The sequence below is a fragment of the Microcebus murinus genome, unplaced genomic scaffold (genome assembly GCF_040939455.1).
Source record: "Microcebus murinus isolate Inina unplaced genomic scaffold, M.murinus_Inina_mat1.0 scaf020_hap2_Mmur4.0, whole genome shotgun sequence".
In the NCBI taxonomy this organism is placed as follows: Eukaryota; Metazoa; Chordata; class Mammalia; order Primates; family Cheirogaleidae; genus Microcebus; species Microcebus murinus.
This window is the reverse complement of record NW_027438966.1, coordinates 297,976-321,274: the sequence shown is the minus strand read 5'-3', so window position 1 is coordinate 321,274 and position 23,299 is coordinate 297,976. Positions and strand designations below refer to the sequence as shown.

General features: G+C 62.8%; 5 non-coding genes across 5 annotated transcripts; all 5 read left to right on the top strand.

The window, feature by feature from the left end:
* The first annotated feature begins 3,789 nt into the window (after positions 1–3,789).
* Positions 3,790–3,908, top strand: LOC142867759 (5S ribosomal RNA). The gene has a single exon (XR_012917116.1). It is a non-coding gene; the product is annotated as a 5S ribosomal RNA (ribosomal RNA).
* Positions 3,909–7,695: 3,787 nt separating this feature from the next.
* Positions 7,696–7,814, top strand: LOC142867758 (5S ribosomal RNA). The gene has a single exon (XR_012917115.1). It is a non-coding gene; the product is annotated as a 5S ribosomal RNA (ribosomal RNA).
* A 3,788-nt stretch (positions 7,815–11,602) lies between these two features.
* LOC142867756 (5S ribosomal RNA) lies at positions 11,603–11,721 on the top strand. The gene has a single exon (XR_012917113.1). It is a non-coding gene; the product is annotated as a 5S ribosomal RNA (ribosomal RNA).
* Positions 11,722–15,507: 3,786 nt separating this feature from the next.
* Positions 15,508–15,626, top strand: LOC142867755 (5S ribosomal RNA). The gene has a single exon (XR_012917112.1). It is a non-coding gene; the product is annotated as a 5S ribosomal RNA (ribosomal RNA).
* A 3,783-nt stretch (positions 15,627–19,409) lies between these two features.
* On the top strand, positions 19,410–19,528 carry LOC142867754 (5S ribosomal RNA). The gene has a single exon (XR_012917111.1). It is a non-coding gene; the product is annotated as a 5S ribosomal RNA (ribosomal RNA).
* The last annotated feature ends 3,771 nt before the right edge of the window (positions 19,529–23,299 follow it).

Genomic DNA, 23,299 nt, shown 5'->3' with positions numbered 1-23,299 from the left:
GCTGCTTTTTTTTTTTTTTTTTTTTTTTTTGCCTCTTGTTCTGTCCCCTTTCTGGGAGCGCGGCGGCGGCCCGGGGTGGGGGTCACCCCCACCCTCAGCGCCCGCCCGCGGTGCCTGGCGCCCCAGCCCGCACCGTGGGGCCTCCTCTTGTCCCAAGCCGCGACACCGCCGCCACGCGGCAGCATGCGTGGCATCTGGACTGTCAGGTCTCAGACCAAAGGTCTGCTCTGTGGGAACCGACACGCTGGAGGAAACCTTGAGAGTCTGAGAGGGGAGGGAGTTCCAGAAGAAGGCCAGGATGTCATTTTGAGGGAGTATGTGACCAGAACTCGTCCCGTTGCTTTTGGGGTTCTATGGGCTACACGCAGGAATCTTTGGTGGTGGCACCTGATGTTGGGGGATCCGGAGTCACACCCAGACCTGCTCCACAGGCCTCCTTTTACTTTTCTCTTCGGATTCATGATTTTTAAAAAGTGTCTCTTACCTCTATGATTGCATTTTCTTTTCTCTCTCTTTTCAAGCAGATGATGGGAGTACAAGTATTCAGGTGACATGTGTTGCCCGTGCCCCCCTCCCCCCTGTGTTCTTTTTTTTTTTTTTTTTTTTTTTTTTGAGACAGAGTCTCGTTTTGCTGCCCAGGCTAGAGTGAGTGCCATGGCGTCAGCCTAGCTCACGGCAACCTCAATCTCCGGGCTCAAGCAATCCTGCTGCCTCAGCCTCCCGAGTAGTTGGGACTACAGGCATGCACCACCACGCCCGGCTGTGTTTTTCTATATATATTAGTTGGCCAATTAATTTCTTTCTATTTTTAGTAGAGACGGGGGTCTCGCTCTTGCTCAGGCTGGTTTCGAACTCCTGACCTGGAGCAATCCGCCCGCCTCGGCCTCCCAGAGAGCTAGGATTACAGGCGTGAGCCACCGCGCCCGGCCCCCCCTGTGTTCTTATTCATATACCTCTCATGTTGTTGCAGCGTATTGTGGGGGTACCAATGTTAAGGTCGGGTGCCTTGCCCTCTCCAAGCCTCCCCCCTCGGGTCAGAGCTTCAAGTGCGCCCATCCCCCAGTCGGTGCGCACCCACCCCATGCCTAATGGATGTGTATGCCCCTCCCCTCCCCCCACCCGCCCGACACCCACCCGATGAAGGTGATTCCTCTCTGTCCACTTAGGCGTCCATCCGTTCGTACCAATTTGCTGGTGAGCGCGCTCACGTGGTGCTCGTGTGTCCATTCTTGGGATACCTGGCTTACTGGAACGGGTTCCAGCTCTGGCCAGGAGAACACGAGAGGCGCCCTCTCACCGCTGCTCCTCACAGCCGAATGGCACTCCGTGGTGTCCACGCGCCACATTTTATTAATGCACTCCTGGATGGATGGGCACTCGGGTCGCTTCCACGTCTTTGCGATTGTGAATTGTGCCCTAACTGTCACCCTAACCCTTACCCAGCCCGTCTCCTCTGCCCCTGCCTGACGCGCTCCTCCCCGGCCAGGCCCGTCACTGTCCTGGGCCCCCGCCTGACCGGCTCCTCCCCGCCCGGCCTGTCACCGTCCTCTGCCCCTGCCTGACATGCTCCTTCCCGCCCGGCCTCTCACCGTCCTCGGCCCCTGCCTGACCGGCTCCTCCGTCGCCTGGGCCTTCCAAGGGCTTGGTGTGGACGCTGCTTCCAGGAAGCCCTCCAGAAACCCGGCAGCAGGGTGGCCGCAGCAGTCTCCAGCAGCCGTCCCTAAGTCGCGTGAGTGCGGGGGACGTGCCCCCGCTGTGCCGCGGGGGCCCAGCCTGGTGTCTTCCCTGAGGCCCTGCGGCTGCCGGCTGGGCTGCCGCTCCCCGCAAGGGGAGAGCCGCGGAGGTGGGGACCGCCTCCTGATGGGGACGTACACGCAGCTCTCCAAGTCGGATTCCGGGGCTCTCTGTCCTGCCCGAAGGCCCAGCCGGCCTGCGGGTCCTTAGAGTGGCAAAAACCTCCGAAAACTGAGACTGAGGGTCCGGTGGGTGTCTGCACTTTTGTGCTGGGCACCCCAGGGAGGCCCGGGGGCTGGCTGGACAACGTGGTCTGCTGGGCTGGGGGGTTGGAGGAGCAACTGATGCCCTTTGCACTTTGGGTAGCAAGAGTCTGAGGTGTCTCTGAGCCCTGTGCCCTGTGGGGGGGGGGCGGGGGGGAGGAGGAGGAGGAGGAGGAGGAGGAGGTGGGAAGGGCCGGGGCCTGCAGTCCTGTTCCCGGGGTGGCACGGCAAGTGGCTTCTTCTACAGGCTGCTTGGCCTGGGCTCCCTGCACCTGGGCCTTTGGAGGACCGGCCCTGTGCTTGCCAACACTTCCTGCAGGGACCCAGAGCTGGGAGGTGGCATCTCTCAGCCCTGGGTCGGGCAGAGCCCCAGCGGGCCATGCCCACAACCTCTCTCAGCACCGGTCCCCCAGAAGGCTCCTTTGGGACCAGGATTCTCTTGCGGTGACTCTTTAAGGTCTGGCCCCTGGATGGAGGGGCACCAGGAGTAGAGGAGCAGGAAGGGGAAGGGGGTGGCCATGCGAGGGGACACTTTGAGGCCAAGTCCCAGCTTCAGCCTGATCCTCCTGGGAACCCCGCTCTGAGACAAGGAGCCGGGCTTCCCATTCCCACAGCAGCCAGTCGTGGGCTGAGGACACCTGGGGCGTTGGGAACTCCCTGGCTTCTCCTTGGTTTAACATCTGGAGCTGCTTGTGAATCGCGCCGCCACACACACCCGAGCGCAGGTGTCTTCCGCACAGACTGCGGGCCTCGCTCTTCTGAATGCCGCTAGCTCGCCACCCACCCACGGGTGAACCCGGTCAGGGTGCTTTCTCTAAGGGGCAGACTCTTTTCCGGGCGGGCTACCGGTGTCTCTGTTTGCTCGTTTCTTTCTTCCATTTCGGGAAAGTCTTCCTTGCTGGGTGTGGAAATCTCCTATGCCTTCCCTCGCCTATTCTGTCAGCTTTAAAATTCTCTTTCAGTTGCCACCCTCACAGATGGATTAGGAAACTCTTTCCGGTGCACTCATTAGTGAAATGACCTCCAGGAAGCTGGAATCCAATATCTAATGGCCGATTTTTAGCGAGTCCACACGCCAGGGTGGTCGGGGTCCAATGCAGCCCCGGCCAGGCCCAGGCCCCTTGGACTGGGCCACAGGAGGACACGGAGGAGGGTCCCGGCCCCCACGAAGCGGTGCCGGCAGTTCTCCACGGGCTTGGGCGTTTTCCAGAGGTAGGAGATGGAGGGGACTGATTTCTTCAGCGCCCCCCAAACCAGGCCACCCCACCCCACCCATGGGACACATCCCCAGAGAGAGACGCCCCATACACTGGCTGTGCCCCAGCCCTGGCCCGGGGGAATAGGCGGCAGCCCACCCACAGGGCGAGGGGGGGGGCGCAGCTGAAAGGGGTTGTGGGGGAGGGCGGCCCCTGGCTGGGGTCAAAGGGCGAGCGTCCCGCGCGTGCGCAGTCAGCGGCAGGCAGCGACGCGCTGGGGGTGGGCAGCGGGTAGGTGAAGGAGGCCGGGCGAGGAGACGAGGGGGGCTGGGAGGGCTCCACCTTGGCGAGTCCAGCCGTGGAGGCGCATCTTGTGTGAGTGTGAGTGAGTGTGAGTGTGTGTGTGTGTGTATAGAGAGACAGCCCCCCGCCCCGCCCCGCCCCGCCCATCACCCCCATCCCTGGGAGCCCGCGGGACCCGGCCGGCGAACTCAACCGGCCCGGCCCGGCGCGGGGCCTGGGGCGGGAGGCGGCGGCGGGGAAGCCCAGAGAGGCTCGGCTTCTTGAGCGGGGCAGGGGCGCCCTCCGCCGCCGCCGTCTAGGGCCACACCACCCTGAACGCCCCCGATCTCGTCTGGTCTCGGAAGCTAAGCGGGGTCGGGCCTGGTTAGTACTTGGATGGGAGACCGCCTGGGAATACCGGGTGCCACAGGCTGCTGCTTTTTTTTTTTTTTTTTTTTTTTTGCCTCTTGTTCTGTCCCCTTTCTGGGAGCGCGGCGGCGGCCCGGGGTGGGGGTCACCCCCACCCTCAGCGCCCGCCCGCGGTGCCTGGCGCCCCAGCCCGCACCGTGGGGCCTCCTCTTGTCCCAAGCCGCGACACCGCCGCCACGCGGCAGCATGCGTGGCATCTGGACTGTCAGGTCTCAGACCAAAGGTCTGCTCTGTGGGAACCGACACGCTGGAGGAAACCTTGAGAGTCTGAGAGGGGAGGGAGTTCCAGAAGAAGGCCAGGATGTCATTTTGAGGGAGTATGTGACCAGAACTCGTCCCGTTGCTTTTGGGGTTCTATGGGCTACACGCAGGAATCTTTGGTGGTGGCACCTGATGTTGGGGGATCCGGAGTCACACCCAGACCTGCTCCACAGGCCTCCTTTTACTTTTCTCTTCGGATTCATGATTTTTAAAAAGTGTCTCTTACCTCTATGATTGCATTTTCTTTTCTCTCTCTTTTCAAGCAGATGATGGGAGTACAAGTATTCAGGTGACATGTGTTGCCCGTGCCCCCCTCCCCCCTGTGTTCTTTTTTTTTTTTTTTTTTTTTTTTTTGAGACAGAGTCTCGTTTTGCTGCCCAGGCTAGAGTGAGTGCCATGGCGTCAGCCTAGCTCACGGCAACCTCAATCTCCGGGCTCAAGCAATCCTGCTGCCTCAGCCTCCCGAGTAGTTGGGACTACAGGCATGCACCACCACGCCCGGCTGTGTTTTTCTATATATATTAGTTGGCCAATTAATTTCTTTCTATTTTTAGTAGAGACGGGGGTCTCGCTCTTGCTCAGGCTGGTTTCGAACTCCTGACCTGGAGCAATCCGCCCGCCTCGGCCTCCCAGAGAGCTAGGATTACAGGCGTGAGCCACCGCGCCCGGCCCCCCCTGTGTTCTTATTCATATACCTCTCATGTTGTTGCAGCGTATTGTGGGGGTACCAATGTTAAGGTCGGGTGCCTTGCCCTCTCCAAGCCTCCCCCCTCGGGTCAGAGCTTCAAGTGCGCCCATCCCCCAGTCGGTGCGCACCCACCCCATGCCTAATGGATGTGTATGCCCCTCCCCTCCCCCCACCCGCCCGACACCCACCCGATGAAGGTGATTCCTCTCTGTCCACTTAGGCGTCCATCCGTTCGTACCAATTTGCTGGTGAGCGCGCTCACGTGGTGCTCGTGTGTCCATTCTTGGGATACCTGGCTTACTGGAACGGGTTCCAGCTCTGGCCAGGAGAACACGAGAGGCGCCCTCTCACCGCTGCTCCTCACAGCCGAATGGCACTCCGTGGTGTCCACGCGCCACATTTTATTAATGCACTCCTGGATGGATGGGCACTCGGGTCGCTTCCACGTCTTTGCGATTGTGAATTGTGCCCTAACTGTCACCCTAACCCTTACCCAGCCCGTCTCCTCTGCCCCTGCCTGACGCGCTCCTCCCCGGCCAGGCCCGTCACTGTCCTGGGCCCCCGCCTGACCGGCTCCTCCCCGCCCGGCCTGTCACCGTCCTCTGCCCCTGCCTGACATGCTCCTTCCCGCCCGGCCTCTCACCGTCCTCGGCCCCTGCCTGACCGGCTCCTCCGTCGCCTGGGCCTTCCAAGGGCTTGGTGTGGACGCTGCTTCCAGGAAGCCCTCCAGAAACCCGGCAGCAGGGTGGCCGCAGCAGTCTCCAGCAGCCGTCCCTAAGTCGCGTGAGTGCGGGGGACGTGCCCCCGCTGTGCCGCGGGGGCCCAGCCTGGTGTCTTCCCTGAGGCCCTGCGGCTGCCGGCTGGGCTGCCGCTCCCCGCAAGGGGAGAGCCGCGGAGGTGGGGACCGCCTCCTGATGGGGACGTACACGCAGCTCTCCAAGTCGGATTCCGGGGCTCTCTGTCCTGCCCGAAGGCCCAGCCGGCCTGCGGGTCCTTAGAGTGGCAAAAACCTCCGAAAACTGAGACTGAGGGTCCGGTGGGTGTCTGCACTTTTGTGCTGGGCACCCCAGGGAGGCCCGGGGGCTGGCTGGACAACGTGGTCTGCTGGGCTGGGGGGTTGGAGGAGCAACTGATGCCCTTTGCACTTTGGGTAGCAAGAGTCTGAGGTGTCTCTGAGCCCTGTGCCCTGTGGGGGGGGGCGGGGGGGAGGAGGAGGAGGAGGAGGAGGAGGAGGTGGGAAGGGCCGGGGCCTGCAGTCCTGTTCCCGGGGTGGCACGGCAAGTGGCTTCTTCCACAGGCTGCTTGGCCTGGGCTCCCTGCACCTGGGCCTTTGGAGGACCGGCCCTGTGCTTGCCAACACTTCCTGCAGGGACCCAGAGCTGGGAGGTGGCATCTCTCAGCCCTGGGTCGGGCAGAGCCCCAGCGGGCCATGCCCACAACCTCTCTCAGCACCGGTCCCCCAGAAGGCTCCTTTGGGACCAGGATTCTCTTGCGGTGACTCTTTAAGGTCTGGCCCCTGGATGGAGGGGCACCAGGAGTAGAGGAGCAGGAAGGGGAAGGGGGTGGCCATGCGAGGGGACACTTTGAGGCCAAGTCCCAGCTTCAGCCTGATCCTCCTGGGAACCCCGCTCTGAGACAAGGAGCCGGGCTTCCCATTCCCACAGCAGCCAGTCGTGGGCTGAGGACACCTGGGGCGTTGGGAACTCCCTGGCTTCTCCTTGGTTTAACATCTGGAGCTGCTTGTGAATCGCGCCGCCACACACACCCGAGCGCAGGTGTCTTCCGCACAGACTGCGGGCCTCGCTCTTCTGAATGCCGCTAGCTCGCCACCCACCCACGGGTGAACCCGGTCAGGGTGCTTTCTCTAAGGGGCAGACTCTTTTCCGGGCGGGCTACCGGTGTCTCTGTTTGCTCGTTTCTTTCTTCCATTTCGGGAAAGTCTTCCTTGCTGGGTGTGGAAATCTCCTATGCCTTCCCTCGCCTATTCTGTCAGCTTTAAAATTCTCTTTCAGTTGCCACCCTCACAGATGGATTAGGAAACTCTTTCCGGTGCACTCATTAGTGAAATGACCTCCAGGAAGCTGGAATCCAATATCTAATGGCCGATTTTTAGCGAGTCCACACGCCAGGGTGGTCGGGGTCCAATGCAGCCCCGGCCAGGCCCAGGCCCCTTGGACTGGGCCACAGGAGGACACGGAGGAGGGTCCCGGCCCCCACGAAGCGGTGCCGGCAGTTCTCCACGGGCTTGGGCGTTTTCCAGAGGTAGGAGATGGAGGGGACTGATTTCTTCAGCGCCCCCCAAACCAGGCCACCCCACCCCACCCATGGGACACATCCCCAGAGAGAGACGCCCCATACACTGGCTGTGCCCCAGCCCTGGCCCGGGGGAATAGGCGGCAGCCCACCCACAGGGCGAGGGGGGGGGCGCAGCTGAAAGGGGTTGTGGGGGAGGGCGGCCCCTGGCTGGGGTCAAAGGGCGAGCGTCCCGCGCGTGCGCAGTCAGCGGCAGGCAGCGACGCGCTGGGGGTGGGCAGCGGGTAGGTGAAGGAGGCCGGGCGAGGAGACGAGGGGGGCTGGGAGGGCTCCACCTTGGCGAGTCCAGCCGTGGAGGCGCATCTTGTGTGAGTGTGAGTGAGTGTGAGTGTGTGTGTGTGTGTATAGAGAGACAGCCCCCCGCCCCGCCCCGCCCCGCCCATCACCCCCGTCCCTGGGAGCCCGCGGGACCCGGCCGGCGAACTCAACCGGCCCGGCCCGGCGCGGGGCCTGGGGCGGGAGGCGGCGGCGGGGAAGCCCAGAGAGGCTCGGCTTCTTGAGCGGGGCAGGGGCGCCCTCCGCCGCCGCCGTCTAGGGCCACACCACCCTGAACGCCCCCGATCTCGTCTGGTCTCGGAAGCTAAGCGGGGTCGGGCCTGGTTAGTACTTGGATGGGAGACCGCCTGGGAATACCGGGTGCCACAGGCTGCTGCTTTTTTTTTTTTTTTTTTTTTTTTTGCCTCTTGTTCTGTCCCCTTTCTGGGAGCGCGGCGGCGGCCCGGGGTGGGGGTCACCCCCACCCTCAGCGCCCGCCCGCGGTGCCTGGCGCCCCAGCCCGCACCGTGGGGCCTCCTCTTGTCCCAAGCCGCGACACCGCCGCCACGCGGCAGCATGCGTGGCATCTGGACTGTCAGGTCTCAGACCAAAGGTCTGCTCTGTGGGAACCGACACGCTGGAGGAAACCTTGAGAGTCTGAGAGGGGAGGGAGTTCCAGAAGAAGGCCAGGATGTCATTTTGAGGGAGTATGTGACCAGAACTCGTCCCGTTGCTTTTGGGGTTCTATGGGCTACACGCAGGAATCTTTGGTGGTGGCACCTGATGTTGGGGGATCCGGAGTCACACCCAGACCTGCTCCACAGGCCTCCTTTTACTTTTCTCTTCGGATTCATGATTTTTAAAAAGTGTCTCTTACCTCTATGATTGCATTTTCTTTTCTCTCTCTTTTCAAGCAGATGATGGGAGTACAAGTATTCAGGTGACATGTGTTGCCCGTGCCCCCCTCCCCCCTGTGTTCTTTTTTTTTTTTTTTTTTTTTTTTTTGAGACAGAGTCTCGTTTTGCTGCCCAGGCTAGAGTGAGTGCCATGGCGTCAGCCTAGCTCACGGCAACCTCAATCTCCGGGCTCAAGCAATCCTGCTGCCTCAGCCTCCCGAGTAGTTGGGACTACAGGCATGCACCACCACGCCCGGCTGTGTTTTTCTATATATATTAGTTGGCCAATTAATTTCTTTCTATTTTTAGTAGAGACGGGGGTCTCGCTCTTGCTCAGGCTGGTTTCGAACTCCTGACCTGGAGCAATCCGCCCGCCTCGGCCTCCCAGAGAGCTAGGATTACAGGCGTGAGCCACCGCGCCCGGCCCCCCCTGTGTTCTTATTCATATACCTCTCATGTTGTTGCAGCGTATTGTGGGGGTACCAATGTTAAGGTCGGGTGCCTTGCCCTCTCCAAGCCTCCCCCCTCGGGTCAGAGCTTCAAGTGCGCCCATCCCCCAGTCGGTGCGCACCCACCCCATGCCTAATGGATGTGTATGCCCCTCCCCTCCCCCCACCCGCCCGACACCCACCCGATGAAGGTGATTCCTCTCTGTCCACTTAGGCGTCCATCCGTTCGTACCAATTTGCTGGTGAGCGCGCTCACGTGGTGCTCGTGTGTCCATTCTTGGGATACCTGGCTTACTGGAACGGGTTCCAGCTCTGGCCAGGAGAACACGAGAGGCGCCCTCTCACCGCTGCTCCTCACAGCCGAATGGCACTCCGTGGTGTCCACGCGCCACATTTTATTAATGCACTCCTGGATGGATGGGCACTCGGGTCGCTTCCACGTCTTTGCGATTGTGAATTGTGCCCTAACTGTCACCCTAACCCTTACCCAGCCCGTCTCCTCTGCCCCTGCCTGACGCGCTCCTCCCCGGCCAGGCCCGTCACTGTCCTGGGCCCCCGCCTGACCGGCTCCTCCCCGCCCGGCCTGTCACCGTCCTCTGCCCCTGCCTGACATGCTCCTTCCCGCCCGGCCTCTCACCGTCCTCGGCCCCTGCCTGACCGGCTCCTCCGTCGCCTGGGCCTTCCAAGGGCTTGGTGTGGACGCTGCTTCCAGGAAGCCCTCCAGAAACCCGGCAGCAGGGTGGCCGCAGCAGTCTCCAGCAGCCGTCCCTAAGTCGCGTGAGTGCGGGGGACGTGCCCCCGCTGTGCCGCGGGGGCCCAGCCTGGTGTCTTCCCTGAGGCCCTGCGGCTGCCGGCTGGGCTGCCGCTCCCCGCAAGGGGAGAGCCGCGGAGGTGGGGACCGCCTCCTGATGGGGACGTACACGCAGCTCTCCAAGTCGGATTCCGGGGCTCTCTGTCCTGCCCGAAGGCCCAGCCGGCCTGCGGGTCCTTAGAGTGGCAAAAACCTCCGAAAACTGAGACTGAGGGTCCGGTGGGTGTCTGCACTTTTGTGCTGGGCACCCCAGGGAGGCCCGGGGGCTGGCTGGACAACGTGGTCTGCTGGGCGGGGGGGTTGGAGGAGCAACTGATGCCCTTTGCACTTTGGGTAGCAAGAGTCTGAGGTGTCTCTGAGCCCTGTGCCCTGTGGGGGGGGGCGGGGGGGAGGAGGAGGAGGAGGAGGAGGAGGAGGTGGGAAGGGCCGGGGCCTGCAGTCCTGTTCCCGGGGTGGCACGGCAAGTGGCTTCTTCCACAGGCTGCTTGGCCTGGGCTCCCTGCACCTGGGCCTTTGGAGGACCGGCCCTGTGCTTGCCAACACTTCCTGCAGGGACCCAGAGCTGGGAGGTGGCATCTCTCAGCCCTGGGTCGGGCAGAGCCCCAGCGGGCCATGCCCACAACCTCTCTCAGCACCGGTCCCCCAGAAGGCTCCTTTGGGACCAGGATTCTCTTGCGGTGACTCTTTAAGGTCTGGCCCCTGGATGGAGGGGCACCAGGAGTAGAGGAGCAGGAAGGGGAAGGGGGTGGCCATGCGAGGGGACACTTTGAGGCCAAGTCCCAGCTTCAGCCTGATCCTCCTGGGAACCCCGCTCTGAGACAAGGAGCCGGGCTTCCCATTCCCACAGCAGCCAGTCGTGGGCTGAGGACACCTGGGGCGTTGGGAACTCCCTGGCTTCTCCTTGGTTTAACATCTGGAGCTGCTTGTGAATCGCGCCGCCACACACACCCGAGCGCAGGTGTCTTCCGCACAGACTGCGGGCCTCGCTCTTCTGAATGCCGCTAGCTCGCCACCCACCCACGGGTGAACCCGGTCAGGGTGCTTTCTCTAAGGGGCAGACTCTTTTCCGGGCGGGCTACCGGTGTCTCTGTTTGCTCGTTTCTTTCTTCCATTTCGGGAAAGTCTTCCTTGCTGGGTGTGGAAATCTCCTATGCCTTCCCTCGCCTATTCTGTCAGCTTTAAAATTCTCTTTCAGTTGCCACCCTCACAGATGGATTAGGAAACTCTTTCCGGTGCACTCATTAGTGAAATGACCTCCAGGAAGCTGGAATCCAATATCTAATGGCCGATTTTTAGCGAGTCCACACGCCAGGGTGGTCGGGGTCCAATGCAGCCCCGGCCAGGCCCAGGCCCCTTGGACTGGGCCACAGGAGGACACGGAGGAGGGTCCCGGCCCCCACGAAGCGGTGCCGGCAGTTCTCCACGGGCTTGGGCGTTTTCCAGAGGTAGGAGATGGAGGGGACTGATTTCTTCAGCGCCCCCCAAACCAGGCCACCCCACCCCACCCATGGGACACATCCCCAGAGAGAGACGCCCCATACACTGGCTGTGCCCCAGCCCTGGCCCGGGGGAATAGGCGGCAGCCCACCCACAGGGCGAGGGGGGGGGCGCAGCTGAAAGGGGTTGTGGGGGAGGGCGGCCCCTGGCTGGGGTCAAAGGGCGAGCGTCCCGCGCGTGCGCAGTCAGCGGCAGGCAGCGACGCGCTGGGGGTGGGCAGCGGGTAGGTGAAGGAGGCCGGGCGAGGAGACGAGGGGGGCTGGGAGGGCTCCACCTTGGCGAGTCCAGCCGTGGAGGCGCATCTTGTGTGAGTGTGAGTGAGTGTGAGTGTGTGTGTGTGTGTATAGAGAGACAGCCCCCCGCCCCGCCCCGCCCCGCCCATCACCCCCGTCCCTGGGAGCCCGCGGGACCCGGCCGGCGAACTCAACTGGCCCGGCCCGGCGCGGGGCCTGGGGCGGGAGGCGGCGGCGGGGAAGCCCAGAGAGGCTCGGCTTCTTGAGCGGGGCAGGGGCGCCCTCCGCCGCCGCCGTCTAGGGCCACACCACCCTGAACGCCCCCGATCTCGTCTGGTCTCGGAAGCTAAGCGGGGTCGGGCCTGGTTAGTACTTGGATGGGAGACCGCCTGGGAATACCGGGTGCCACAGGCTGCTGCTTTTTTTTTTTTTTTTTTTTTTTGCCTCTTGTTCTGTCCCCTTTCTGGGAGCGCGGCGGCGGCCCGGGGTGGGGGTCACCCCCACCCTCAGCGCCCGCCCGCGGTGCCTGGCGCCCCAGCCCGCACCGTGGGGCCTCCTCTTGTCCCAAGCCGCGACACCGCCGCCACGCGGCAGCATGCGTGGCATCTGGACTGTCAGGTCTCAGACCAAAGGTCTGCTCTGTGGGAACCGACACGCTGGAGGAAACCTTGAGAGTCTGAGAGGGGAGGGAGTTCCAGAAGAAGGCCAGGATGTCATTTTGAGGGAGTATGTGACCAGAACTCGTCCCGTTGCTTTTGGGGTTCTATGGGCTACACGCAGGAATCTTTGGTGGTGGCACCTGATGTTGGGGGATCCGGAGTCACACCCAGACCTGCTCCACAGGCCTCCTTTTACTTTTCTCTTCGGATTCATGATTTTTAAAAAGTGTCTCTTACCTCTATGATTGCATTTTCTTTTCTCTCTCTTTTCAAGCAGATGATGGGAGTACAAGTATTCAGGTGACATGTGTTGCCCGTGCCCCCCTCCCCCCTGTGTTCTTTTTTTTTTTTTTTTTTTTTTTTTTGAGACAGAGTCTCGTTTTGCTGCCCAGGCTAGAGTGAGTGCCATGGCGTCAGCCTAGCTCACGGCAACCTCAATCTCCGGGCTCAAGCAATCCTGCTGCCTCAGCCTCCCGAGTAGTTGGGACTACAGGCATGCACCACCACGCCCGGCTGTGTTTTTCTATATATATTAGTTGGCCAATTAATTTCTTTCTATTTTTAGTAGAGACGGGGGTCTCGCTCTTGCTCAGGCTGGTTTCGAACTCCTGACCTGGAGCAATCCGCCCGCCTCGGCCTCCCAGAGAGCTAGGATTACAGGCGTGAGCCACCGCGCCCGGCCCCCCCTGTGTTCTTATTCATATACCTCTCATGTTGTTGCAGCGTATTGTGGGGGTACCAATGTTAAGGTCGGGTGCCTTGCCCTCTCCAAGCCTCCCCCCTCGGGTCAGAGCTTCAAGTGCGCCCATCCCCCAGTCGGTGCGCACCCACCCCATGCCTAATGGATGTGTATGCCCCTCCCCTCCCCCCACCCGCCCGACACCCACCCGATGAAGGTGATTCCTCTCTGTCCACTTAGGCGTCCATCCGTTCGTACCAATTTGCTGGTGAGCGCGCTCACGTGGTGCTCGTGTGTCCATTCTTGGGATACCTGGCTTACTGGAACGGGTTCCAGCTCTGGCCAGGAGAACACGAGAGGCGCCCTCTCACCGCTGCTCCTCACAGCCGAATGGCACTCCGTGGTGTCCACGCGCCACATTTTATTAATGCACTCCTGGATGGATGGGCACTCGGGTCGCTTCCACGTCTTTGCGATTGTGAATTGTGCCCTAACTGTCACCCTAACCCTTACCCAGCCCGTCTCCTCTGCCCCTGCCTGACGCGCTCCTCCCCGGCCAGGCCCGTCACTGTCCTGGGCCCCCGCCTGACCGGCTCCTCCCCGCCCGGCCTGTCACCGTCCTCTGCCCCTGCCTGACATGCTCCTTCCCGCCCGGCCTCTCACCGTCCTCGGCCCCTGCCTGACCGGCTCCTCCGTCGCCTGGGCCTTCCAAGGGCTTGGTGTGGACGCTGCTTCCAGGAAGCCCTCCAGAAACCCGGCAGCAGGGTGGCCGCAGCAGTCTCCAGCAGCCGTCCCTAAGTCGCGTGAGTGCGGGGGACGTGCCCCCGCTGTGCCGCGGGGGCCCAGCCTGGTGTCTTCCCTGAGGCCCTGCGGCTGCCGGCTGGGCTGCCGCTCCCCGCAAGGGGAGAGCCGCGGAGGTGGGGACCGCCTCCTGATGGGGACGTACACGCAGCTCTCCAAGTCGGATTCCGGGGCTCTCTGTCCTGCCCGAAGGCCCAGCCGGCCTGCGGGTCCTTAGAGTGGCAAAAACCTCCGAAAACTGAGACTGAGGGTCCGGTGGGTGTCTGCACTTTTGTGCTGGGCACCCCAGGGAGGCCCGGGGGCTGGCTGGACAACGTGGTCTGCTGGGCGGGGGGGTTGGAGGAGCAACTGATGCCCTTTGCACTTTGGGTAGCAAGAGTCTGAGGTGTCTCTGAGCCCTGTGCCCTGTGGGGGGGGGCGGGGGGGAGGAGGAGGAGGAGGAGGAGGAGGAGGTGGGAAGGGCCGGGGCCTGCAGTCCTGTTCCCGGGGTGGCACGGCAAGTGGCTTCTTCCACAGGCTGCTTGGCCTGGGCTCCCTGCACCTGGGCCTTTGGAGGACCGGCCCTGTGCTTGCCAACACTTCCTGCAGGGACCCAGAGCTGGGAGGTGGCATCTCTCAGCCCTGGGTCGGGCAGAGCCCCAGCGGGCCATGCCCACAACCTCTCTCAGCACCGGTCCCCCAGAAGGCTCCTTTGGGACCAGGATTCTCTTGCGGTGACTCTTTAAGGTCTGGCCCCTGGATGGAGGGGCACCAGGAGTAGAGGAGCAGGAAGGGGAAGGGGGTGGCCATGCGAGGGGACACTTTGAGGCCAAGTCCCAGCTTCAGCCTGATCCTCCTGGGAACCCCGCTCTGAGACAAGGAGCCGGGCTTCCCATTCCCACAGCAGCCAGTCGTGGGCTGAGGACACCTGGGGCGTTGGGAACTCCCTGGCTTCTCCTTGGTTTAACATCTGGAGCTGCTTGTGAATCGCGCCGCCACACACACCCGAGCGCAGGTGTCTTCCGCACAGACTGCGGGCCTCGCTCTTCTGAATGCCGCTAGCTCGCCACCCACCCACGGGTGAACCCGGTCAGGGTGCTTTCTCTAAGGGGCAGACTCTTTTCCGGGCGGGCTACCGGTGTCTCTGTTTGCTCGTTTCTTTCTTCCATTTCGGGAAAGTCTTCCTTGCTGGGTGTGGAAATCTCCTATGCCTTCCCTCGCCTATTCTGTCAGCTTTAAAATTCTCTTTCAGTTGCCACCCTCACAGATGGATTAGGAAACTCTTTCCGGTGCACTCATTAGTGAAATGACCTCCAGGAAGCTGGAATCCAATATCTAATGGCCGATTTTTAGCGAGTCCACACGCCAGGGTGGTCGGGGTCCAATGCAGCCCCGGCCAGGCCCAGGCCCCTTGGACTGGGCCACAGGAGGACACGGAGGAGGGTCCCGGCCCCCACGAAGCGGTGCCGGCAGTTCTCCACGGGCTTGGGCGTTTTCCAGAGGTAGGAGATGGAGGGGACTGATTTCTTCAGCGCCCCCCAAACCAGGCCACCCCACCCCACCCATGGGACACATCCCCAGAGAGAGACGCCCCATACACTGGCTGTGCCCCAGCCCTGGCCCGGGGGAATAGGCGGCAGCCCACCCACAGGGCGAGGGGGGGGGCGCAGCTGAAAGGGGTTGTGGGGGAGGGCGGCCCCTGGCTGGGGTCAAAGGGCGAGCGTCCCGCGCGTGCGCAGTCAGCGGCAGGCAGCGACGCGCTGGGGGTGGGCAGCGGGTAGGTGAAGGAGGCCGGGCGAGGAGACGAGGGGGGCTGGGAGGGCTCCACCTTGGCGAGTCCAGCCGTGGAGGCGCATCTTGTGTGAGTGTGAGTGAGTGTGAGTGTGTGTGTGTGTGTATAGAGAGACAGCCCCCCGCCCCGCCCCGCCCCGCCCATCACCCCCGTCCCTGGGAGCCCGCGGGACCCGGCCGGCGAACTCAACTGGCCCGGCCCGGCGCGGGGCCTGGGGCGGGAGGCGGCGGCGGGGAAGCCCAGAGAGGCTCGGCTTCTTGAGCGGGGCAGGGGCGCCCTCCGCCGCCGCCGTCTAGGGCCACACCACCCTGAACGCCCCCGATCTCGTCTGGTCTCGGAAGCTAAGCGGGGTCGGGCCTGGTTAGTACTTGGATGGGAGACCGCCTGGGAATACCGGGTGCCACAGGCTGCTGCTTTTTTTTTTTTTTTTTTTTTTTGCCTCTTGTTCTGTCCCCTTTCTGGGAGCGCGGCGGCGGCCCGGGGTGGGGGTCACCCCCACCCTCAGCGCCCGCCCGCGGTGCCTGGCGCCCCAGCCCGCACCGTGGGGCCTCCTCTTGTCCCAAGCCGCGACACCGCCGCCACGCGGCAGCATGCGTGGCATCTGGACTGTCAGGTCTCAGACCAAAGGTCTGCTCTGTGGGAACCGACACGCTGGAGGAAACCTTGAGAGTCTGAGAGGGGAGGGAGTTCCAGAAGAAGGCCAGGATGTCATTTTGAGGGAGTATGTGACCAGAACTCGTCCCGTTGCTTTTGGGGTTCTATGGGCTACACGCAGGAATCTTTGGTGGTGGCACCTGATGTTGGGGGATCCGGAGTCACACCCAGACCTGCTCCACAGGCCTCCTTTTACTTTTCTCTTCGGATTCATGATTTTTAAAAAGTGTCTCTTACCTCTATGATTGCATTTTCTTTTCTCTCTCTTTTCAAGCAGATGATGGGAGTACAAGTATTCAGGTGACATGTGTTGCCCGTGCCCCCCTCCCCCCTGTGTTCTTTTTTTTTTTTTTTTTTTTTTTTTTGAGACAGAGTCTCGTTTTGCTGCCCAGGCTAGAGTGAGTGCCATGGCGTCAGCCTAGCTCACGGCAACCTCAATCTCCGGGCTCAAGCAATCCTGCTGCCTCAGCCTCCCGAGTAGTTGGGACTACAGGCATGCACCACCACGCCCGGCTGTGTTTTTCTATATATATTAGTTGGCCAATTAATTTCTTTCTATTTTTAGTAGAGACGGGGGTCTCGCTCTTGCTCAGGCTGGTTTCGAACTCCTGACCTGGAGCAATCCGCCCGCCTCGGCCTCCCAGAGAGCTAGGATTACAGGCGTGAGCCACCGCGCCCGGCCCCCCCTGTGTTCTTATTCATATACCTCTCATGTTGTTGCAGCGTATTGTGGGGGTACCAATGTTAAGGTCGGGTGCCTTGCCCTCTCCAAGCCTCCCCCCTCGGGTCAGAGCTTCAAGTGCGCCCATCCCCCAGTCGGTGCGCACCCACCCCATGCCTAATGGATGTGTATGCCCCTCCCCTCCCCCCACCCGCCCGACACCCACCCGATGAAGGTGATTCCTCTCTGTCCACTTAGGCGTCCATCCGTTCGTACCAATTTGCTGGTGAGCGCGCTCACGTGGTGCTCGTGTGTCCATTCTTGGGATACCTGGCTTACTGGAACGGGTTCCAGCTCTGGCCAGGAGAACACGAGAGGCGCCCTCTCACCGCTGCTCCTCACAGCCGAATGGCACTCCGTGGTGTCCACGCGCCACATTTTATTAATGCACTCCTGGATGGATGGGCACTCGGGTCGCTTCCACGTCTTTGCGATTGTGAATTGTGCCCTAACTGTCACCCTAACCCTTACCCAGCCCGTCTCCTCTGCCCCTGCCTGACGCGCTCCTCCCCGGCCAGGCCCGTCACTGTCCTGGGCCCCCGCCTGACCGGCTCCTCCCCGCCCGGCCTGTCACCGTCCTCTGCCCCTGCCTGACATGCTCCTTCCCGCCCGGCCTCTCACCGTCCTCGGCCCCTGCCTGACCGGCTCCTCCGTCGCCTGGGCCTTCCAAGGGCTTGGTGTGGACGCTGCTTCCAGGAAGCCCTCCAGAAACCCGGCAGCAGGGTGGCCGCAGCAGTCTCCAGCAGCCGTCCCTAAGTCGCGTGAGTGCGGGGGACGTGCCCCCGCTGTGCCGCGGGGGCCCAGCCTGGTGTCTTCCCTGAGGCCCTGCGGCTGCCGGCTGGGCTGCCGCTCCCCGCAAGGGGAGAGCCGCGGAGGTGGGGACCGCCTCCTGATGGGGACGTACACGCAGCTCTCCAAGTCGGATTCCGGGGCTCTCTGTCCTGCCCGAAGGCCCAGCCGGCCTGCGGGTCCTTAGAGTGGCAAAAACCTCCGAAAACTGAGACTGAGGGTCCGGTGGGTGTCTGCACTTTTGTGCTGGGCACCCCAGGGAGGCCCGGGGGCTGGCTGGACAACGTGGTCTGCTGGGCGGGGGGGTTGGAGGAGCAACTGATGCCCTTTGCACTTTGGGTAGCAAGAGTCTGAGGTGTCTCTGAGCCCTGTGCCCTGTGGGGGGGGGCGGGGGGGAGGAGGAGGAGGAGGAGGAGGAGGTGGGAAGGGCCGGGGCCTGCAGTCCTGTTCCCGGGGTGGCACGGCAAGTGGCTTCTTCCACAGGCTGCTTGGCCTGGGCTCCCTGCACCTGGGCCTTTGGAGGACCGGCCCTGTGCTTGCCAACACTTCCTGCAGGGACCCAGAGCTGGGAGGTGGCATCTCTCAGCCCTGGGTCGGGCAGAGCCCCAGCGGGCCATGCCCACAACCTCTCTCAGCACCGGTCCCCCAGAAGGCTCCTTTGGGACCAGGATTCTCTTGCGGTGACTCTTTAAGGTCTGGCCCCTGGATGGAGGGGCACCAGGAGTAGAGGAGCAGGAAGGGGAAGGGGGTGGCCATGCGAGGGGACACTTTGAGGCCAAGTCCCAGCTTCAGCCTGATCCTCCTGGGAACCCCGCTCTGAGACAAGGAGCCGGGCTTCCCATTCCCACAGCAGCCAGTCGTGGGCTGAGGACACCTGGGGCGTTGGGAACTCCCTGGCTTCTCCTTGGTTTAACATCTGGAGCTGCTTGTGAATCGCGCCGCCACACACACCCGAGCGCAGGTGTCTTCCGCACAGACTGCGGGCCTCGCTCTTCTGAATGCCGCTAGCTCGCCACCCACCCACGGGTGAACCCGGTCAGGGTGCTTTCTCTAAGGGGCAGACTCTTTTCCGGGCGGGCTACCGGTGTCTCTGTTTGCTCGTTTCTTTCTTCCATTTCGGGAAAGTCTTCCTTGCTGGGTGTGGAAATCTCCTATGCCTTCCCTCGCCTATTCTGTCAGCTTTAAAATTCTCTTTCAGTTGCCACCCTCACAGATGGATTAGGAAACTCTTTCCGGTGCACTCATTAGTGAAATGACCTCCAGGAAGCTGGAATCCAATATCTAATGGCCGATTTTTAGCGAGTCCACACGCCAGGGTGGTCGGGGTCCAATGCAGCCCCGGCCAGGCCCAGGCCCCTTGGACTGGGCCACAGGAGGACACGGAGGAGGGTCCCGGCCCCCACGAAGCGGTGCCGGCAGTTCTCCACGGGCTTGGGCGTTTTCCAGAGGTAGGAGATGGAGGGGACTGATTTCTTCAGCGCCCCCCAAACCAGGCCACCCCACCCCACCCATGGGACACATCCCCAGAGAGAGACGCCCCATACACTGGCTGTGCCCCAGCCCTGGCCCGGGGGAATAGGCGGCAGCCCACCCACAGGGCGAGGGGGGGGGCGCAGCTGAAAGGGGTTGTGGGGGAGGGCGGCCCCTGGCTGGGGTCAAAGGGCGAGCGTCCCGCGCGTGCGCAGTCAGCGGCAGGCAGCGACGCGCTGGGGGTGGGCAGCGGGTAGGTGAAGGAGGCCGGGCGAGGAGACGAGGGGGGCTGGGAGGGCTCCACCTTGGCGAGTCCAGCCGTGGAGGCGCATCTTGTGTGAGTGTGAGTGAGTGTGAGTGTGTGTGTGTGTGTATAGAGAGACAGCCCCCCGCCCCGCCCCGCCCCGCCCATCACCCCCGTCCCTGGGAGCCCGCGGGACCCGGCCGGCGAACTCAACCGGCCCGGCCCGGCGCGGGGCCTGGGGCGGGAGGCGGCGGCGGGGAAGCCCAGAGAGGCTCGGCTTCTTGAGCGGGGCAGGGGCGCCCTCCGCCGCCGCCGTCTAGGGCCACACCACCCTGAACGCCCCCGATCTCGTCTGGTCTCGGAAGCTAAGCGGGGTCGGGCCTGGTTAGTACTTGGATGGGAGACCGCCTGGGAATACCGGGTGCCACAGGCTGCTGCTTTTTTTTTTTTTTTTTTTTTTTTTGCCTCTTGTTCTGTCCCCTTTCTGGGAGCGCGGCGGCGGCCCGGGGTGGGGGTCACCCCCACCCTCAGCGCCCGCCCGCGGTGCCTGGCGCCCCAGCCCGCACCGTGGGGCCTCCTCTTGTCCCAAGCCGCGACACCGCCGCCACGCGGCAGCATGCGTGGCATCTGGACTGTCAGGTCTCAGACCAAAGGTCTGCTCTGTGGGAACCGACACGCTGGAGGAAACCTTGAGAGTCTGAGAGGGGAGGGAGTTCCAGAAGAAGGCCAGGATGTCATTTTGAGGGAGTATGTGACCAGAACTCGTCCCGTTGCTTTTGGGGTTCTATGGGCTACACGCAGGAATCTTTGGTGGTGGCACCTGATGTTGGGGGATCCGGAGTCACACCCAGACCTGCTCCACAGGCCTCCTTTTACTTTTCTCTTCGGATTCATGATTTTTAAAAAGTGTCTCTTACCTCTATGATTGCATTTTCTTTTCTCTCTCTTTTCAAGCAGATGATGGGAGTACAAGTATTCAGGTGACATGTGTTGCCCGTGCCCCCCTCCCCCCTGTGTTCTTTTTTTTTTTTTTTTTTTTTTTTTTGAGACAGAGTCTCGTTTTGCTGCCCAGGCTAGAGTGAGTGCCATGGCGTCAGCCTAGCTCACGGCAACCTCAATCTCCGGGCTCAAGCAATCCTGCTGCCTCAGCCTCCCGAGTAGTTGGGACTACAGGCATGCACCACCACGCCCGGCTGTGTTTTTCTATATATATTAGTTGGCCAATTAATTTCTTTCTATTTTTAGTAGAGACGGGGGTCTCGCTCTTGCTCAGGCTGGTTTCGAACTCCTGACCTGGAGCAATCCGCCCGCCTCGGCCTCCCAGAGAGCTAGGATTACAGGCGTGAGCCACCGCGCCCGGCCCCCCCTGTGTTCTTATTCATATACCTCTCATGTTGTTGCAGCGTATTGTGGGGGTACCAATGTTAAGGTCGGGTGCCTTGCCCTCTCCAAGCCTCCCCCCTCGGGTCAGAGCTTCAAGTGCGCCCATCCCCCAGTCGGTGCGCACCCACCCCATGCCTAATGGATGTGTATGCCCCTCCCCTCCCCCCACCCGCCCGACACCCACCCGATGAAGGTGATTCCTCTCTGTCCACTTAGGCGTCCATCCGTTCGTACCAATTTGCTGGTGAGCGCGCTCACGTGGTGCTCGTGTGTCCATTCTTGGGATACCTGGCTTACTGGAACGGGTTCCAGCTCTGGCCAGGAGAACACGAGAGGCGCCCTCTCACCGCTGCTCCTCACAGCCGAATGGCACTCCGTGGTGTCCACGCGCCACATTTTATTAATGCACTCCTGGATGGATGGGCACTCGGGTCGCTTCCACGTCTTTGCGATTGTGAATTGTGCCCTAACTGTCACCCTAACCCTTACCCAGCCCGTCTCCTCTGCCCCTGCCTGACGCGCTCCTCCCCGGCCAGGCCCGTCACTGTCCTGGGCCCCCGCCTGACCGGCTCCTCCCCGCCCGGCCTGTCACCGTCCTCTGCCCCTGCCTGACATGCTCCTTCCCGCCCGGCCTCTCACCGTCCTCGGCCCCTGCCTGACCGGCTCCTCCGTCGCCTGGGCCTTCCAAGGGCTTGGTGTGGACGCTGCTTCCAGGAAGCCCTCCAGAAACCCGGCAGCAGGGTGGCCGCAGCAGTCTCCAGCAGCCGTCCCTAAGTCGCGTGAGTGCGGGGGACGTGCCCCCGCTGTGCCGCGGGGGCCCAGCCTGGTGTCTTCCCTGAGGCCCTGCGGCTGCCGGCTGGGCTGCCGCTCCCCGCAAGGGGAGAGCCGCGGAGGTGGGGACCGCCTCCTGATGGGGACGTACACGCAGCTCTCCAAGTCGGATTCCGGGGCTCTCTGTCCTGCCCGAAGGCCCAGCCGGCCTGCGGGTCCTTAGAGTGGCAAAAACCTCCGAAAACTGAGACTGAGGGTCCGGTGGGTGTCTGCACTTTTGTGCTGGGCACCCCAGGGAGGCCCGGGGGCTGGCTGGACAACGTGGTCTGCTGGGCTGGGGGGTTGGAGGAGCAACTGATGCCCTTTGCACTTTGGGTAGCAAGAGTCTGAGGTGTCTCTGAGCCCTGTGCCCTGTGGGGGGGGGGCGGGGGGGAGGAGGAGGAGGAGGAGGAGGAGGAGGTGGGAAGGGCCGGGGCCTGCAGTCCTGTTCCCGGGGTGGCACGGCAAGTGGCTTCTTCTACAGGCTGCTTGGCCTGGGCTCCCTGCACCTGGGCCTTTGGAGGACCGGCCCTGTGCTTGCCAACACTTCCTGCAGGGACCCAGAGCTGGGAGGTGGCATCTCTCAGCCCTGGGTCGGGCAGAGCCCCAGCGGGCCATGCCCACAACCTCTCTCAGCACCGGTCCCCCAGAAGGCTCCTTTGGGACCAGGATTCTCTTGCGGTGACTCTTTAAGGTCTGGCCCCTGGATGGAGGGGCACCAGGAGTAGAGGAGCAGGAAGGGGAAGGGGGTGGCCATGCGAGGGGACACTTTGAGGCCAAGTCCCAGCTTCAGCCTGATCCTCCTGGGAACCCCGCTCTGAGACAAGGAGCCGGGCTTCCCATTCCCACAGCAGCCAGTCGTGGGCTGAGGACACCTGGGGCGTTGGGAACTCCCTGGCTTCTCCTTGGTTTAACATCTGGAGCTGCTTGTGAATCGCGCCGCCACACACACCCGAGCGCAGGTGTCTTCCGCACAGACTGCGGGCCTCGCTCTTCTGAATGCCGCTAGCTCGCCACCCACCCACGGGTGAACCCGGTCAGGGTGCTTTCTCTAAGGGGCAGACTCTTTTCCGGGCGGGCTACCGGTGTCTCTGTTTGCTCGTTTCTTTCTTCCATTTCGGGAAAGTCTTCCTTGCTGGGTGTGGAAATCTCCTATGCCTTCCCTCGCCTATTCTGTCAGCTTTAAAATTCTCTTTCAGTTGCCACCCTCACAGATGGATTAGGAAACTCTTTCCGGTGCACTCATTAGTGAAATGACCTCCAGGAAGCTGGAATCCAATATCTAATGGCCGATTTTTAGCGAGTCCACACGCCAGGGTGGTCGGGGTCCAATGCAGCCCCGGCCAGGCCCAGGCCCCTTGGACTGGGCCACAGGAGGACACGGAGGAGGGTCCCGGCCCCCACGAAGCGGTGCCGGCAGTTCTCCACGGGCTTGGGCGTTTTCCAGAGGTAGGAGATGGAGGGGACTGATTTCTTCAGCGCCCCCCAAACCAGGCCACCCCACCCCACCCATGGGACACATCCCCAGAGAGAGACGCCCCATACACTGGCTGTGCCCCAGCCCTGGCCCGGGGGAATAGGCGGCAGCCCACCCACAGGGCGAGGGGGGGGGCGCAGCTGAAAGGGGTTGTGGGGGAGGGCGGCCCCTGGCTGGGGTCAAAGGGCGAGCGTCCCGCGCGTGCGCAGTCAGCGGCAGGCAGCGACGCGCTGGGGGTGGGCAGCGGGTAGGTGAAGGAGGCCGGGCGAGGAGACGAGGGGGGCTGGGAGGGCTCCACCTTGGCGAGTCCAGCCGTGGAGGCGCATCTTGTGTGAGTGTGAGTGAGTGTGAGTGTGTGTGTGTGTGTATAGAGAGACAGCCCCCCGCCCCGCCCCGCCCCGCCCATCACCCCCGTCCCTGGGAGCCCGCGGGACCCGGCCGGCGAACTCAACCGGCCCGGCCCGGCGCGGGGCCTGGGGCGGGAGGCGGCGGCGGGGAAGCCCAGAGAGGCTCGGCTTCTTGAGCGGGGCAGGG